This window comes from Mesocricetus auratus, unplaced genomic scaffold (genome assembly GCF_017639785.1).
Source record: "Mesocricetus auratus isolate SY011 unplaced genomic scaffold, BCM_Maur_2.0 Super-Scaffold_100022, whole genome shotgun sequence".
Taxonomy (NCBI): Eukaryota; Metazoa; Chordata; class Mammalia; order Rodentia; family Cricetidae; genus Mesocricetus; species Mesocricetus auratus.
In genome coordinates, this window is record NW_024429203.1 from 30,042,132 (window position 1) to 30,059,232 (window position 17,101).

The following is a 17,101-nucleotide window of genomic DNA, read 5'->3' on the forward strand; positions in this document are numbered from 1 at the left end:
GTAAGTGATTAGTGAAAAGTGGAAAAAGAAATCACTAGAATCTTTCAGTATTAGCTGGCAGAGAGAATGCATATCAGGAAGTATGGCCAATTGTTCAAGTTAAACTGGGCTGCACCCCAATAGATAGATATAAGGTCAATTGAAAATGCCCTAAGGCAAATTGCACTGAATGGCCTACCTAACTTCACAGTTTAGCACCTCTGCAATCTGTAGCATATCTATTGTCTCTATAGTGAACCTGTGGCTAACCCTGAGCTACAGCTCCCAGAATCATGACAGAGGGCATATCTGTCTCATTAGCAAGAGAAAACATCAACATTTGAAATTCAGAGTGCCCTTTCTACAGAAAGCCCATCATCTTTTATAGCATCATAAAGCTGAAAAGCCTGTACCATCTTAAGTGGAGACTGTCTGCATGTGTGAGTGACCAGTACCTGCAGAAGAAGGAAAATGAGGCTATTAGCATCCCTTCTCATACTGATTTAAACCATATCTTTAGCTAACAAATAATAGTGACTGGCAAGCAATATCATTATCTGATGAGCACTAACAGCATAGTACAGGGATGGCCACAAAAACAAAGGACCATTAACAAGATGGTCACTGAATGCTGGAGGGGAAGGGGACAGGATGTTCAGCAGGGTCTTCTTTTTCAACTGCTGGTGTTAATCTAGGTTAGCCTCCTTCTAGACTCAGAAATCTATGATTAAGTATGCAACTGTGAATAGACATAGATGTGTGGAAACCTTGACTCTCACCAAACTTCCTTGCTAAAAGGGATTTACACTAATTGGACCCAGAATATATTGCCTGTCTCTGATTCTGAAACTTATGGTTATAGTTTTAAATGCAGATTCTGGTGTTCCGGCCAAGATTATCAAAAAGCTTGAGGCCAGTCCTAGGAATATACACTTTCTAAATAAAGGGCATGATGAAAAGGTCTGAACACCATGCTTTGTACTGTAGCTAGAGAACAAAAAGAATGCCTCTGTTATTTTTATATATTAATGAACTCTTAACTCTACTAACCATTGTCTCAACACTACACCAGCTTACTAAATTACACAAGTGGGTCTGTCAACCTCATTATGTGCATGGAGAACACATTTCAAGAGGTTATATGGTTTTTATCTGCCAGAAAAATTCATCAGTGATCGACATACTTTTCATACATTTGTTGTGCTAGAATCAGCCTTTGAGTTATAGATTATTGAAATCGTTTTGGCACCGGAGAATGGTACCTGGCCCGCATCTGCTGTTCGCTCTTCTGCAGGCATATTAACCCTGATAAGCACACGCACTAGCAATTCCTTTTCAAATGTGGGTTGGTTTAGGAACTAAGCATCCTAAGTACAGATTCCAGAACATACTAGAAATAACCACTACCAGATGTTCTGGAACTGAGCTATGATATTAGACCAGCAGATATTGGCAAGCATCCTTTTATTTGGTGAAACAAATAAAGCACTGAAATTTATTATACTATTTAGTCAGGTTGGAAGAAGGGGCAAAACCCAAATAGAGAAGAGAAAGAACATTTTTTAAATGTCCTAGAGAGGCACGAAAATAAATATTTCAAAAGGGGTCGCTCATCATCTTGAACAATTTCCTTTTTGCTCTCCTCCAGTCAATCAGTTGCACCATCTGAATGATAAAAAGAAATAAAAAGGAAAGGACACAACTGCTCCTAGGTACAGAGGAGGAGAAAGCTTATTGTAGATAAAAGGGAGAGCCTAGAGGCAGGGACATCTGGGAGAGTCCCGAGTGGACATGACCAGACTGAGCTGTACCTTGTGAAGAGAGGGGGAGGGGATGATAGGAGAGGGGAGAGGAGAGTGAAGGGGGAACCAGGTGCAGCAGCCAGGAGGCCCAAAGGTACAAAGAGGGCAACCAAAGTGATGGGCTTATATAGGGTAGAGTAGCCCAGTCCCCTGGGATAGAGAGTTTAAGGTAGAGGGTGGGCTATGCCAGCCAGGAGGGCCCTGTAACAGATCTGGACTGAGGAATGCTGGGAGTACTAGGCAGCCAGGTCCACTTTGATATGTCAAATAGGAACCTCAGCCATTATCCTAGGTTTGAAACCTAACACCACTCATGGTCCTGGGTTTACCCAGACACAGTCTCTCAGCCTATGCCAGTCTCTCTCTCTCTCTTGTTTTTTTTTTTTTTTTTTTTTGCCTCTTACCTGTTTGACTCACTCAGCCAGTGGTAGCACATAGATAGCTCTCAGAGCATGCCCTTCCGACCTGCAGGGTGGAGATTGTTGGGAAAGTGTTTGGGAAAGGTGTCAGAAAAGCAAAGCCAATCGCTCTTCTCCAACCCCACCGAATCTGATTCTGGAGGGCAGAGCTCAGCAGCCTGTTTTAGCAGCCAGTGGTTATATTCATGCTGAAGATGGGGACCCTTCTCCGACCATCTTCACAGGTTGTCTTCATAACTACAATCATCTTGCTTACTTCTGCTAGACAAAATCCCCAAGGCACAGATATAGACATATCCCTCTTTAGCACAGGGCCTTTGTCCCTCCTGGTTGAAAATACAGTAAAATGCAACACTTCCTGGACACCTCATGTGCTGGGCCGTGAGGCTTCCAGCTGGGTGGAATCAGCACTAGGGGATTGTGTAATGAGTGGGTCCATGACCCCTGGGTTCTGTCTGTGGCCTCAGATGGCAATGGTCTCCACCGGTTGTCCTGAACTTCCCTCACACTTTAGATTCATCTGGGGACTTAATAAAAACTAAAACACTGTATAGGGGTCTTTGTGCTCCATGCCCTTGCTTAGAGTTTTAAAAACTCACCCACATAAAGATGTGTAAATGAGTTGAGAGTCAGCCTATTGCCCTTGACTTCTTGGTTAGTTTGTCTCACAGTTGGGTCACTCTGTCCCCAGCTGCAGCTGCCAAGGCCCTGCCGCAGGTTCTGCCATTAATATTCCTAGACAAAGGAATGTAAGAAGCAGGGATGGGGGGGTGGGCAGTAGTTGGGCTGAGTCAGCATTGTATCAAAGGTGTTTTTACATCTATTCCTTAACACAAGTTCTCTGTAGTCTCCTTCCTAAACAACTAAAACATGTTTAAATGGCACATCACAGAACTCCTCTGCTTCCCACCGCCTCAGGATTAAAAGTCCATCATCATGAAACAACCTGTGCTTCCTCCTCCCCTTCCTTTACCTGCATAGTCACGCACCCCTTGGCTGTCTGTCTCAGCCCCTTCTCCCTTCAACCGAATGGGCTCCAGCCACTGCCTCTTGGGTGTCCATGACCTTTGCTCCTGCCGTTCCACCAGCACCTTCTCCATGTTCCTTCTTTGTTTCATTTATTTAGGGTGGGTTTGTTGGCTATCTACAAGTGCAGACACCATCAGTAAAGGAGTGTGGTCTCCTCTCTTGCTCATTGTATCTTCAGTGGTTAAGATTAGACCCACAAGTAAGAGTCACTCAATAAACATTGATAGAATGATCAGGCTGCCCATCTTGTAGTCAACTTTAGAAGCAGACCTCTGTTTTGTTCCCTGTGCCTATTTTACTACTAAGGTGGCCCCTTATCTTCACTATGTTAAGAGTAGATGAATGTTTATTTCTGGCCACATGGTACAGGGGTTGATGAGCTCTTCTGAATGTCACCACATCTGAGATACTCATACTGATTGCCAACTCTAATGGTCCTCTCAATCCCTGCCCTTGTTCCTACATTAGTCCTTACTGGCTCCTTCCAATCTTGGCTATTTTCCTCAACAATGCTGACTTCTGGGAGTCAGAACAAGGCTACTCTATTTCAGTGGAGGACACCTGGTTTTCATGTTCCCAGTTCATCCTAATTATCTCTTGAGCTCTAAACTCCTATCTTGATAAAGAAAATATTATGTATTAAAGTTAACCTAGACTAATTAGTTATTTCATCCATCCATCCATCCATCCATCCATCCATCTATCCATCCACCCACCCATCTTCAATTGCCTTTGGATATATGCTGTAACAAGGCAGGGGTACCTCATTCTTTTAATTTATTGTAGTTTCTCTAATATCTAGAAGAGTGGTTGACACATTGCAGCTACACAATGTATAACTTTTTGTTGGATGAATAAATGGCTTTTACTCTGGTAAGGCTTTGCTGTCACCAAATTCTGAAATATAGGAATTAAGTGTAAGAAAAATACAAATGGCTTAATGCATAGGGTTCTCAAAAGAAGAAAATCAGATGGCCAAGAAATATTTTTAAAAGGGTTCAACATTGTTAGTCACAGGGAAAGATAAATAAAACTGCTTTGAGATTCCACCTCTCTCCTCAGACAGAACGGCTATCATCAAGAAAACATAGGGCAACAGATGCAGGCAAGGAGGTGGGGGAAAGAACAACATTGTTTGCTGCTGGTGGGAGTGCAAGCTAGTGCAACTGCTGTGGAAATAATTATGGAAGGTTCTCAAATGGCTAAAAATAGAACTACCTTGTGACCCAGTTATGTCACTCCTGGCTATATACCCAAAGGACACTATCACAGAGACATTGCACATCCACATTTACTGCTATGCTAGTCACAGGAGCAAGAAAATGGAATTGTCCATCAAGAAAGGAATAGAATATACACACAAAATTATGAAACTTGTAGAAAAATGGATGGACCTGGAAAGTATTAGTAAAATACTAAGTGAGGTATGTGTTCTCCCTTACATGTGTGTCCTCTTTTAATATATGTATCATAGGTATATGTATGTATGTGTGTCTGTATAATGTATAAATATATGTACACATATGTATATATGTGGCATGTGTGTGTGTATGTGTACCAAAAGAGGATCCATCCAAACTGGAACACTCCTAGAGGAGTAGGAAGGGGCTGATCTGGGGGTAGATAGCTTCTGGGGAAATGATTTGCCTTAGTCTGAGAAGAAAATAGTTAATTCTTAATATTACCAGTCCAGTATTTAGGATTTTGTATCCCTGCTAAGGCTTACTACCCAGAATCAATGCTCATGGTGTTTTCATGGTCATTTACAAACAAATACAGAGAACCTAAAAGATCGAGTCACCCAGCACATGTCTAGTGGTGTTCCAATAGGCGGCATGCTACGTTTATTCTACAAATGCATGTCTCTGTCTCTTTGTCTTGTCTGTCGTCTGTCTGTCATTGTCTCTGTTTCTCTCTCTCTGCCTCTCTGCAGCTTAGTCCAGGATGGAATTCCTCAGGGATCCACTTGTCCCCTCTTCCCGTCGCAGTACTGGGACAATAAACGTTTGCCAGCACACCCAGATTTTTCGGGTGGGTGCTGGAGATTGAATTCAGGTCCTCACGTTTTCATCGCAAGCGCTTTACTGACTGTCTCCTAGCCTGTTTGCCTTTTAAAATGCATATTTAATTTCATATTTTTGTGTTTTTGATGGTGATTTCACCCTTCCACAGTGGTCATCAGTGTAGTTCTGAAGTGTCATTTGGTATTTGCAATCACCAGGAGGCTGTGATGTACCTTTCAGGGAAAATACATGTGTTTGGTAAGCTTCATTCAGGCATGAGTTACAGAACTGTTGGCTATGAATCCAGTGTAAATGAATCAATAATATATTAAACTAGACACCTTTAAACAAGAAAACACAATGCATTGATCTGTTGATGGAAACCTGACCACTGCATTGGCAGGAACCTACTATGCATTTCAATATGTCCACCCGGAAGTACCCAGGAGACTATAACGCAACATAAGCACCCTTCATAGAACTATCATGAAAATATGAGCTGAATCATAATCTTAGTAATTTCTCATTTGAGGTTTTGACAGACATTTCATCAGGCTAGTACGGATAACTTGGAGGCCATGGAGATAGATTACTGAAATGTTTCTCTGAAGAAGGGAAATCTGGCAGAGTGGGGCAGCAGGAGAGTGGGCAGGAGCAAGTGGAGTTGATGGTTTTCCCCACGTTACAGGTGATTTGTTTAGAGAAAATAACGGCAGAAGCAGGCATCTCTGCATCTGGAATGCTGTGCCTTTAAAGACTTGATTTTCATTCTTGCTTTTCAAGGGGGAAGCTTCTTGGCAGGTACTTAGTGGTTACTTTGGGGACTTTATCCTGGGATCACATATCTCATTTTCTCTTAGGAAATCCCATCATGGAAAGGCAATGGATTGCTTTGGAGCTCAACGAGCATAGGGTTAAGATGTTTCATGCCACTTTTATTAATACAGCTCAGGAAGGCCAGAAAGAGCCAATTTATTGATGTCAACTCACTTTAACCCCGTTTCACCCAAATGACTTAATCATCGACCGGGCTGGATCTGGTTTCTTCTGGGAATTCTGAGGGGTGTTAGAAGTAAATTACTACTACTCAAACATTTTGTACTTGTTGTTTTTGAAAGAAAACCTTGTCCAAATGTCCTCTCCTTTCCTGGAGTAAAGCACAGAGATCCTTGAACGAAAACCAGCTAGGTGGGTAAGAAACTGTCCTTCCACTCCCAAGAAGCCCTCCGATTTAAAAGTATCTATTACTGAGAAACTGGCTCTTCAAATTCTGGCATGCTACATATTTAATTACCAGCAGTTTCTCAATTCTTTCCTGCTGGGTGTAAGACTCATTGGTCTTGGCAGGACCGGGGTGATACACCAGCTTTACCTTTGTTTTCTTGCTTCTTTGTTCTACATCCCCCATAAAGGTCTCCGGGTTTTACTTTTTGTCTCTTATACTTTTATTCTCAGGGGAAATTACGCACTAAAGAAATGTTTGAAAATATAAATTCATGCAGCCACGCTGTACAACCAGCTAGCAACTTCAACCAAAAGCTCTCAAATGGACTCATCATTTTAGCCCAGCAATTTCATTTCTGGAAATTCCTTCTACCAATGGATGCACAAAGATCTAGTTACAAAAATGCTCAGGAAATTCTAACAACAAAACAACATTAGTAGCAACAACAACAAAAACCTACAATCATCTTAAGAATTGTATGTAAAGCCCATTGGGGAGATGAAAGCAGATCTCTCTCTACTGACCTGGAAGATAGGTAACTTTCTGTTGACTAAATACAATGAAGTGCAGGAGATGTGCAACATTGACCAGTGTGCAGAAAGGGAAAGATTGTGTGTATCATCAAAGTACGCAAAAAGACGAATACTATTCTGTGGCTAACGTGACCTTCAAGGCTATTTGAATTGGGTGTGGTAAGTAGGAAGAGGGAAAAGACTTGAGGGTGGCTGTAAATTTTTAGCTTTATGTGTTTATTTTATAACAATTATGTATAACTTTTATAACGCTATAAAAACACATTTTATGGAATGTACTTTAACGTCTTATTTTCCACTTAGGGAACTTCTGTGGAGAGACAAAGACTGAGCCATCAAACCTTCTGGGTCCCCCCACCTATCAGTGATGGGCTGTTATGACCAGGTGTGTGAGCTCAGTCATCCATCTCAGTGCTGCTTGAACCATTTCAGTTTCTCCAGCTCATTTCTGGCCTACCTGCTTGTTGTGGTTGCATCTTCTGGGTACCCGTTTTTAGACAGACACAAGTTATCTGAAATCCAGAGATACCTGAGCACCTTTGTCCTGGGTGAACAGTCCAGACGCTTTCCCTTTCTCATCGCACCAACCCAAGCCATCACACTCCACAGCTGTTGACTGTGAAGAATACTAATGGCCTACACCTGAGTCAGCTAAACAAGCCCTGACCCCCAGTTTGTTTCCTTTAAGCTACCCAATCCACAGCTGGCTTGGGAAAGCCTTTCAGAGAAAGCCCACTCCCTTAGTTCTACAGGCTTCAGTGTACGCCTGTGTGGGTCCTCTGGCTCTTGTGCATGCCCTCCTTGTTGACTGAGCTACTGCGTTTTATCAGCTCCCTTGACCTCTTTGGGACTGGTAAGTGATAGATAAGTTTCTTGTTTGTGACATTTTGGTTTTGTTATGAAATGTTTCTTAGGGGTTCTTTTGCTGGTCCAAGAGAGGAATTGCAGGCAGGCAATAGCCTGTTCCTTTTTGTTCATTGTTGTTGGTTCTAGGCATTCATAGGCCCAGTTTCTACATCTGTATCTTGACACCTAGACTCTCAAAGATTCAGAGTACCAACATCCCAAGGTCAGATTTATAGCTTGTGAGCCTCAGGTATCCAAATCTTTCACTACTTGTTTATCTCTTTGTGTCTCCTTTGGGCTTTTTAGTGACCTGGCCTTGTAGTTGTTTTAAGCATTTGTCTTTGGTTCTTTTTTTTATTATTTTACATACCAATCCCAGTTCCCTCTCCCTCCCATGTTCCCACTCCTCCCACCATCTCCCCAATTGACCCCCATCCACTCTCAGGGAGGGTGAGGCCTCCCATGGGGAATTATCAAAGTCTGTCACATCATTTGGGGCGGGACCAAGGCCCTCCCCCCCTCTGTGTCTAGGCTGAGCAAGGTACCTCTCCATAGGGAATGGGCTCCAAAAAGCCAGTTTATACACTAGGAATAAATACTGGTTCCACTGCCAGAGGCCCTGTAGACTGCCCCCCCCCCCGCCAGCTGACTTATACCTCTTACCTTCTCTAGTCTCAGCTTCTTTCAGGTTCTATCATTGGTGGATTTTGGAAGCTCCTCGCTTCCTTTCTAGTGTCACAGCTTTGGGGTGTTAAGGTTCTGGTGAAGTTCTGCACTGTTCCTGCTTCAAAGGCAAGAGAAGTACATGATAGCTGTTGACCAAAGGGCCAGGGTGCTGATACCGTTAGGTCATTTCAAGGAAAATTAAATGTTAAAAGGGGCTTACATGTTTAGGAAGTGTGTGTGTGTGTGTGTGTGTGTGTGTGTGTGTAACAATAATAAAATTCAAGAAGAGGTGTTTGAGGGCTAGTGGAGGCAAACAGGAGGATTGTGTGTGTGTGTGTGTGTAACAATAATAAAATTTGAAGGCTAGTGGAGGCAAACAGGAGGATTGTGTGTGTGTGTGTGTAACAATAATAAAATTCAAGAAGAGCTGTTTGAAGGCTAGTGGAGGCACACAGGAGGAGGTGGAAGGGGAAAAGGAGGGATGGCACACCCCAGGCAGGTGGTCCAAAGTTGATTAAAAAGCGATCTGTGCAATTCAGTAGTCAGCACTCTTCCATGGGCTCTACGTCAATTCCTGCCTCCAGGTTCCTGCCTTGAGCTCCGGCCCTGACGTCCCTTAGCTGCTTGGGGTGTACAAGGCAAGGTTATTCTGGAAACTCTTTATAGATACCTTCCAGGGAAAGACTAAACAAAATAAAGTCTCTATATGTCAAACCCACACCATTTCATCTGGAAAGGGAAAGACCAAAAACATTCTCTCTATATCAAGAGCAAACTTAGGAGTTCACCCTCACCATTATTGTTTAGTATATTACTAAAAGTTTTAGAGAGAACAGTTAGGCAAGAGTAAGAAATGGGGTACAAAAAGGGAAGGAGTAATCAAATGATCCATGTTTTAGGTGATATAATTTTAGAAGAACAAATGACTCCACTCAAGCTGGGTGTGGCAGGGCACATCTATAATCCCAGAATTCCAGACATACAGGATGTTGAGAAGTTCAAGGCCAACATCAACCACACAGTGAGTTTGAAACCAGCCTGTGTTACCTGAGATGCTGCTCCATCCCTCAAAAGATTATCAGAACTGGTAAACAAATCCAGCAATGTATATTTATATGAAAATTAACACACAGGATTATTATTCTCTATGTAACAACAATGAATTTTCCAATAGCTGCAAAAATCAATCATACCTAGGAATGAACTTAACTAAGAAAGTGAATGATTTCTATAATAAAAATTATAAAACATTGAAGATAAAAATTAAAAATATACATATGAAAACACTTCTCATATTCATGGGTTGGAATGTCCATATTCCCCAGAGCTACTTACCTATAGATGCTATATAATCTCTCTCAAAATACTAAACAAATTCTTCAAAACTAGGAAATAATCTGAAAATTCATATAGAAGCAAAAAGACCAGGAATAGTCAAATAAATCTCAACAAATGACATACCTTTATTTTTTATTTTTTAATTTTCAAATTTAAATTTAAATTAGAAACAAGGTTGCTTCACATGTCAATCCCAGGTCCCTCTCCCTTTCCCTCCCCTCCTTCCATGCCCTCCCACCAACACCCTCAATACCCCCTCATTTCCCAGGGAGGTCGAGGCCCTCCATGGGGTGTCCATAGTGTGTCATTTCCCAAGAGTCCAGTCTGAGAGAGCATCTCTCATTGTGGGATAGGCACCCAAAGTCCATTTGTATGCCAGGGATAAATACTGATCTACTACCCAAGGTCCAATAAATTGTCTAGACCTCCTCACTGACACCCACATTCAGGGGGTCTTGATCAGTCCTATGCTGGATTCCCAGTCATCAGTTTGGGATTTGAGAGGTAACCCTTGTCAGGTCAGCTGTTTCTGGGGTTTAAATCAGCCCAGTCTTAACCCCTTTGCTCATCAGTCCTGCCTCTCTGTCACTGGGTTCCTTGAGTTCAGCTCAGTGTTTAGGTGTAGGAGTCTGCCTCTGCTTCCATCAGCCATTGAATGAAGGTTTTGTTTCCCAGACTCTCTGGCAGTAAGATTGAAGGCTGGCACTCCCCAGATCTATGTCTAAAATCCAGAAATGAGAGAGTACACACCATGTTTCTCTTTTTGTGACTGGGTTACCTCACTCAGGATGGTTTCTTCTAGTGCCATCCATTTGCCTGCATTGGTTTTTTTTTCTGCTGGATAGTACTCCATTGTGCAAATGTACCACATTTTCTCTATCCGCTCTTCAGTTGGGGGCATCTAGGTTGCTTGCAAATTCTGGCTATTACAAAAAATCCTGCTATGAGCATAGTGAAACAGATGTCCTTGTTGTATGAATGTGCATCTTTTTGATATATGGCTAAGAGTGGAATTGCTGGGTCTTGTGGTAGGCTTATTCCCATTTTTCTGAGGAATCTCCATACTGATTTCCAAAGTGGCCATCTGAGTTGGCGCTCCCGCCAGCAGTGGAGGAGTGTTCTCCTTTCTCTACAACCACTCCAGCATAAACTGTCCTTGGTGTTTTCGATTTTAGCCATTCTGACAGGAGTAAGATGGTATCTCAGAGTTGTTTCAATTTGCATTTCATGGATGGCTAGGGATGTTAAGCACTTTCTCAAGTGCCTCTCAGCCACTTTAGACTCCTCTATTGATAATTATCTATGTAGTTCTGTAGCTCACTTTTTAATTGGATCCTTTGGTGTTTTGGAGACTTGCTTCTTGAGTTCTTTGTAAATTTTGGATATCAGCCCTCTGTCAGATGTGGGGTTAGTGAACATTTTTCCCATTCTGTGGGCTGCCTTTTTGTCTTGCTGACTGTGTCCTTTGCCTTACAGAAGCTTCTCAGTTTCAGGAGGTCCCGTGTATTAATTGTTGATCTCACTGTCTGTGCTACTGGTGTTATGTTCAGGAAGCTGTCTCCTGTACCAATTAGTTCAAGGGTACCCCCCCACTTTCTCTTCTAAGAGGTTCAGTGTGGCTGGATTTATGTTGAGGCCTTTGATCCATTTGAACTTAAGTTTTGTGTGTAGAGATAGACATGGATCTATCTGCATTCTTCTACATGCCAGTCTCCAGTTATGCCAGCACCATTTGTTGAAGATGCTTTCATTTTTCCATGGCATATTTTTAGCTTCTTAATAACTTGTTTTTAATATGAATATTATCATATTATTCGGAGAACAGAAACCTACCAATATGTCCCCTCATACGTCCTTTTATGAATATCTGAGGTGTTTAAGGGTCCTTCTTGCAGGTGTTAGCCATTACTCAACATGCCCTGATACATTAGTTATCTACAAAGTGAAAAGAAAAAGGAAGCTATGTAGGCTATGATTGACATAAGAGAAACTGTTCTGGGCCCCATGTATAACAGCGTCTAGAGAAGCAGCCATTGTTACTATGATGTCAGTACTTTGACAATTGTGAGAGGTATTTATCACTGAATCAACTATGTGTTCTCACTCCTTTTCACTCATCAAAAATAACCCAGAGAGCAAGTTGTATTTTCAAAGTTTTGTGTGTGGAGTTCAGAGGACAACTTTCAAGAGCAAAGTCTTCACTTCTGTTGTGGGCTTAGGGGCTCAAACTCAGGTCGCCATGCTTGGACCTCAAGCTCTTTTTATCCTTTGAGCCAGTCCTCAGCTCCAGAGCAAGTTTTAGTTCAATTGCCAAGAAGGCAGTGAAATAAGGCTGTTCTCCTAATAATGGAGAATGAAGGTAATGGATTTTGGATGATCTCTTCTGGAAAGCCTTCTTTAACATGTGACTATTTGTGGGAGCCCATTTAGTAGAAGACACTGGACACCATGAGTTGTGCTTCATTTAGCAATTTATTTAATCCTCTGAAGGTGCTAAGTAATTCCTTGTTCTTGGGGGAGAATTTACTAGTCACTTGACTGAGTTGTGATAAATGGTTTGCATGGTGTAAAGAGAAACCTTTTCCTTGAGAGAGAAGCCTTCCCGCCAGCTTGGTTTTAGAGCCGCATCAGTCCCAAATAAACACACAAGGAGGCTATATTCATTATGAAGCTGTTGGCCTTGCTTGTTTCTTACTGGCCAGCTCTGACTTAAGTAATTACCCCATAATTGTTAATCTAAGTATTTCTCTTACCGGAGAATAGTTCCGGGCTTCCTACCCCATGGTGGTTACATCTCGAACTCTCTGTGTTTCTCCTTCCCAGAATCCTCCTGGACTCCTAGTCCCACCTATCTAGATTTCTATTGGCTCAACAGTGCTTTATTGACAAAAGACTTCCCCAACATCTCCTCTTTTCTGTTTAAACAAAAGGAAAGGTCTTAACTTTAACATAGTCAAATTGTATATGACAGAACAGTTATCAAGTAAGAATATAGTTACAATATTTTAGCAAGATTTAAAGAAAATATCATCCATCCCATTCTTGTGAGTCCAAAGTTCTATATGTAGCTTATCTTTTATCATAACTAAGGAAAACTATAATTATAACTATCTGTCTTCAACTCCATCAAAGACCACAGAAGGATAATATATAAACACTAGGATTGACAGATACATCTTGCTACCTGGATAGTCACCCAAAGTTCCTCTGTAACTTGGGGCATCCATCTTCAGCCCATAGGCCACAATGTATCCAGAAGATTTCTCAGCAAAGCAGGAAATTTCAAAACTGTCCATCTGCATTGGCAGTCTGTCAGTCATTTTTCTTTGTCCTGCAGAAAGTCTCGTAGACTCTTCCATGAAGCAGGAACCCTGTAAGACTGAGTTCAGCAGTCACTTTCCTGTGGGTCCTGCATGTTCAGTTTATACAGCAACAGTCAAACAGTCTAGGCAAGAGCAGTTTCTTGCCCAAATGGCTAATCTTGCCATGTTGAAAGTAAATTCCATAACGAGTTTCTTCGATGCCCATCTTCCTCTCAGATGTAATTGGTGCTGCCAGGAGCAGACATTTCTCATTGTCAAGAAAAAACCTAAACCATTTTAAATGCCATTTTCTGAAGGCCTTTGAGAGGTTTGAAGACTGTTTATCTATCTCAAATATATTTCTGTATATCTAGAAAACCTAACTTACCTAACTATAAATTCTAAGTAACTATCTATAGTCTGTATTCAATTATGAATTACATTTTAAAAGATCAGTATAAGCACAATACTTAGTCAAGAGGAGAAATATACACATCATAAAATTGACCTTGAATTTGTATCAATAAATGAAAAACAATACCCATACCATAATTCCCTTTTTTACCATTAAAAATGAGATTGGTTGTAATCATTAACCAATTATAAACAATCCCATTTAAATGAAAACAAGGTTTATAAACAAGATGGGAATTAGAATGTCGCTCTTTCCAAACTGCTTCGTGCTGTAAAGGGGCACTGTTCATACCATGGGGATCATGACAAAACTCAGAAACCTGTATAAGTGTGTATTTTTGGGGTCTGTAAAGCTGCATCATCTTAGCTGTCTCAATTGTTGGAACACCTAGTCCACTGCTTCCGGGGGTCTTGGTTCGTCAAACCACAGAAGCCTGGAAGGAATCCTCAGCTTTTCATTTTCTGTGGAAACATAAACTAAAACTCCTTTTCCAAGTAACATATCCTTATACTTAAATTTTGAAGTCAAGGCATTTTCAAAAGATATAAGTTGAATTAATTCAGCAGCATTTATAATCAAGTGTACTTTAGAAGCAGTTCCTTCCTTAGCAATGAAAAACCTGAAAAACACAATAGCGTACAGTATCCAGACTCTCTGTGTATTTTCCATCTTTACGTGGCTTATTTATTTATCTATTATTACTTTATTTCTTTCATTTTTATTTAATTTTCTCTGAGACAGGGTTTCTCTTTGGAAATCTGCCTGCCTCTGCCTCTGAAGCAATTCCTACTGGCGTGCGCCACCACAGCCGGCTTCTCTATTTTCTCTCTCAATCTTACGTATATTTTTAAACACACTGTAAACCTTTAGAGGTTTTGTTCATCCAAGTCTGACTTTACCGTAAATTTTTATGTTTTTCTGGCCACGTGTCTTATCTGTTAAAACCGTGGCAGTTTAAACTGCCTTTTTTTCCAAGATGGCGGGCATAAGCGTGACTCCAGCTCCCGGCTTGGAGAAGTGGTCACTGCCTCTTCCAGCTGTACGTACAACTTTTAAATCATTAGCAAAGCCTCTTAAAACAACCTTGCTGGGTTTTTTTTCTTTTTATGCCGAGTCAGGAAGACTCCTGTAAGCAAGCCGCGTGAATCTCGGCTTGTTGCTAGCAAAACAGAGCCCACCTGAGAAAAATCCTGCTACCAAAATCTGTGCTTCTCTCTGTTCTTCTGTTTCTAAAATTCCTTTAAAGCTTTTGTCATTCTACGTGGAAATTCAATCCCGCTCCTGATCACCATTTTTAAAGAGAAGCTTTTTCCTTAAGAGAGAAGCCTTCCCGCCAGCTTGGTTTTAGAGCCGCATCAGTCCCAAATAAACACACAAGGAGGCTATATTCATTATGAAGCTGTTGGCCTTGCTTTTTTCTTACTGGCTAGCTCTGACTTAAGTGATTACCCCATAATTGTTAATCTAAGTATTTCTCTTACCGGAGAATAGTTCCGGGCTTCCTACCCCATGGTGGTTACATCTCGAACTCTCTGTGTTTCTCCTTCCCAGAATCCTCCTGGACTCCTAGATTCCTATTGGCTCAACAGTGCTTTATTGACAAAAGACTTCCCCAACAGCATGGTAATATTTTTGTGGTCCCTGTGGGGAAAAATAAGAATCTTGTTGGTTTTAATGAGATTTCTAAAAGCTTATATCCATGTTTTGTTTGGGATATTATGGAAAAGCTCTTATAGATACCTTCCAGGGTAAAGTGTCCCAAACCATTCTTTCCATGTGGGTACTGAGCACATAGAAGGTAGCATTCCTATTGCTTTTCCCATGCCTCTGGAGTCAGGGCAAATGATCCTGTTTGACATTACTACTACTCTTCAGTTTTCCTTCCTGCTGGGAAGCTAGTTATATGATCTCACTTTCTGAAGGTGAAACCATGGGGCTACATCATTAGATTTATTCAACTGGTCCACATACAGAAATAGTGCTGTTTACTCCCAGACTGAAATTTAGGAGCAAGTATTAAATATCTATGAACTCTCTTTACCACTACCGAGGAGAAAGAAAGTCTTATGTAGACTCGACACTTCATGGAGTCACGAGACTGAAGTGGCCTTGTGGGAGATGGGCTGTCTTCAAGGGTCACTCTGGCCCAGAATGGATGTTACATGAATAAGAAATAAACTTCTGTTGTGTGAAGCACCTGGGATTTCACTTAATTTGTTATCTCAATGTACTCTGACCTATTCTGACCTATAAAGCCACAAACTGGGGGCAAATGACTACAGATGACCCCAAGGGAAGTCTGTGTCTACAATGACTTATTTCTAAGATCTTCCTAATGGAGGAGTCCATATTGAATGTCAGTAATCTAATTCTTCTGAGACTGCTAACTACACCCAGGAAATATATGAGTTCAGAGTCTGTTTCACCAAAGGTGACCAGTTTTCCAGGACTTAGAAAGGTTGACAACCAGAAGAACTGAACAGATGGTTGTGTGGAGCCAATACCCAGGTAGTGAATGTCAGGCCTTTCTCATTATGACATGATGGAGAGAAAATAATTGAGGGCATGCATACCTTACCAGAAACTAAAAATTTCTTTGAGCAGTATTAATAGCTAACATTTATCATAACATATAAATCTGTGAAGGGGCCCATGCTTTTTTCAGTGTTTTGGTGAGACCTTCTCCCACCATACTATTTAAATCAGAAATTCTTATCCATCCCCTCTCCCTTCTTTGATTTGTTGCTTTCCCCAGCCATTCCTTCCTTCCTATAGGACTTGCTTTATTTGTTTGGTCTATTATGTTTTGCTCAAATACATGCTCTGCAAAGCAAAAAAAAAGGCTTGAAGAATTTGTAGCCTATGGTAGGTGTTTGTTGAATTTGTTGTTCACTGTAGCCAGATGGGAGAATGTGTTGTTCATTGGAATGCTGTCTGCTGCCTGAGGCTGTGGGTCACACAAAACAGGGAGTTTAACAGGGCCACTTCCCTCAAAGCAGAAAATAGTGGTTGACTGGCCTGAAGTCTTCAGATACTGAACACAGGGGACACCTTAAAAAATGGGATAAAGATGAATGAGTAAGGGACCCTTGTAGAGGAGACTTTTCTCCATCTAGTCCAGTCCCACTTGACCGTTTTCTTTCTGCCCACTGGGTCCCTGCAGTCACTTATAAGAGAACCACTCAGAGACTTTATATATATGTATATATATATATATATATATTTATAATTGTTTGGCCAATGGCTTAGTCTTATTACTGGCTATCTCCTTCTCTGTTATAAATTAACCCATTTCTACCAATCTGTTTATCATCATGTCACTGTGGTTTATCAGTAATGCCCTGGTGTCTTGACTCCCTGGCGACTACATGGAGTCTCTTGACTCTACCTCCTCTCTCTGTGTGTGTTTGGATTTCCCACCTGGCTTTACTCTGATTAGCCATTGGTTGAAACAGTTTTATTCATCAACCAATATTCGCAGCATAGAGAGGGACATACCACATCAGACCCTAAGTCCAAATTCGGCTTTATTTTGTTCCTATTG

At 41.3% G+C, this 17,101-nt stretch overlaps 2 long non-coding RNA genes across 3 annotated transcripts in view; one reads left to right on the forward strand and one right to left on the reverse strand.

The window, feature by feature from the left end:
- Positions 1-7,707: 7,707 nt before the first annotated feature.
- Positions 7,708-17,101, forward strand: part of LOC121133530 — a 301,793-nt gene continuing 292,399 nt past the window's right edge. For both annotated transcript variants that reach the window (XR_005870398.1, XR_005870399.1), the window contains exon 1: positions 7,708-7,843. This is a non-coding gene — a long non-coding RNA (uncharacterized LOC121133530). The remainder of the gene's footprint in view (positions 7,844-17,101) is intronic.
- Positions 15,104-17,101, reverse strand: part of LOC121133532 — a 60,212-nt gene continuing 58,214 nt past the window's right edge. Inside the window, exon 4 of the long non-coding RNA XR_005870400.1 lies at positions 15,104-15,198. This is a non-coding gene — a long non-coding RNA (uncharacterized LOC121133532). The remainder of the gene's footprint in view (positions 15,199-17,101) is intronic.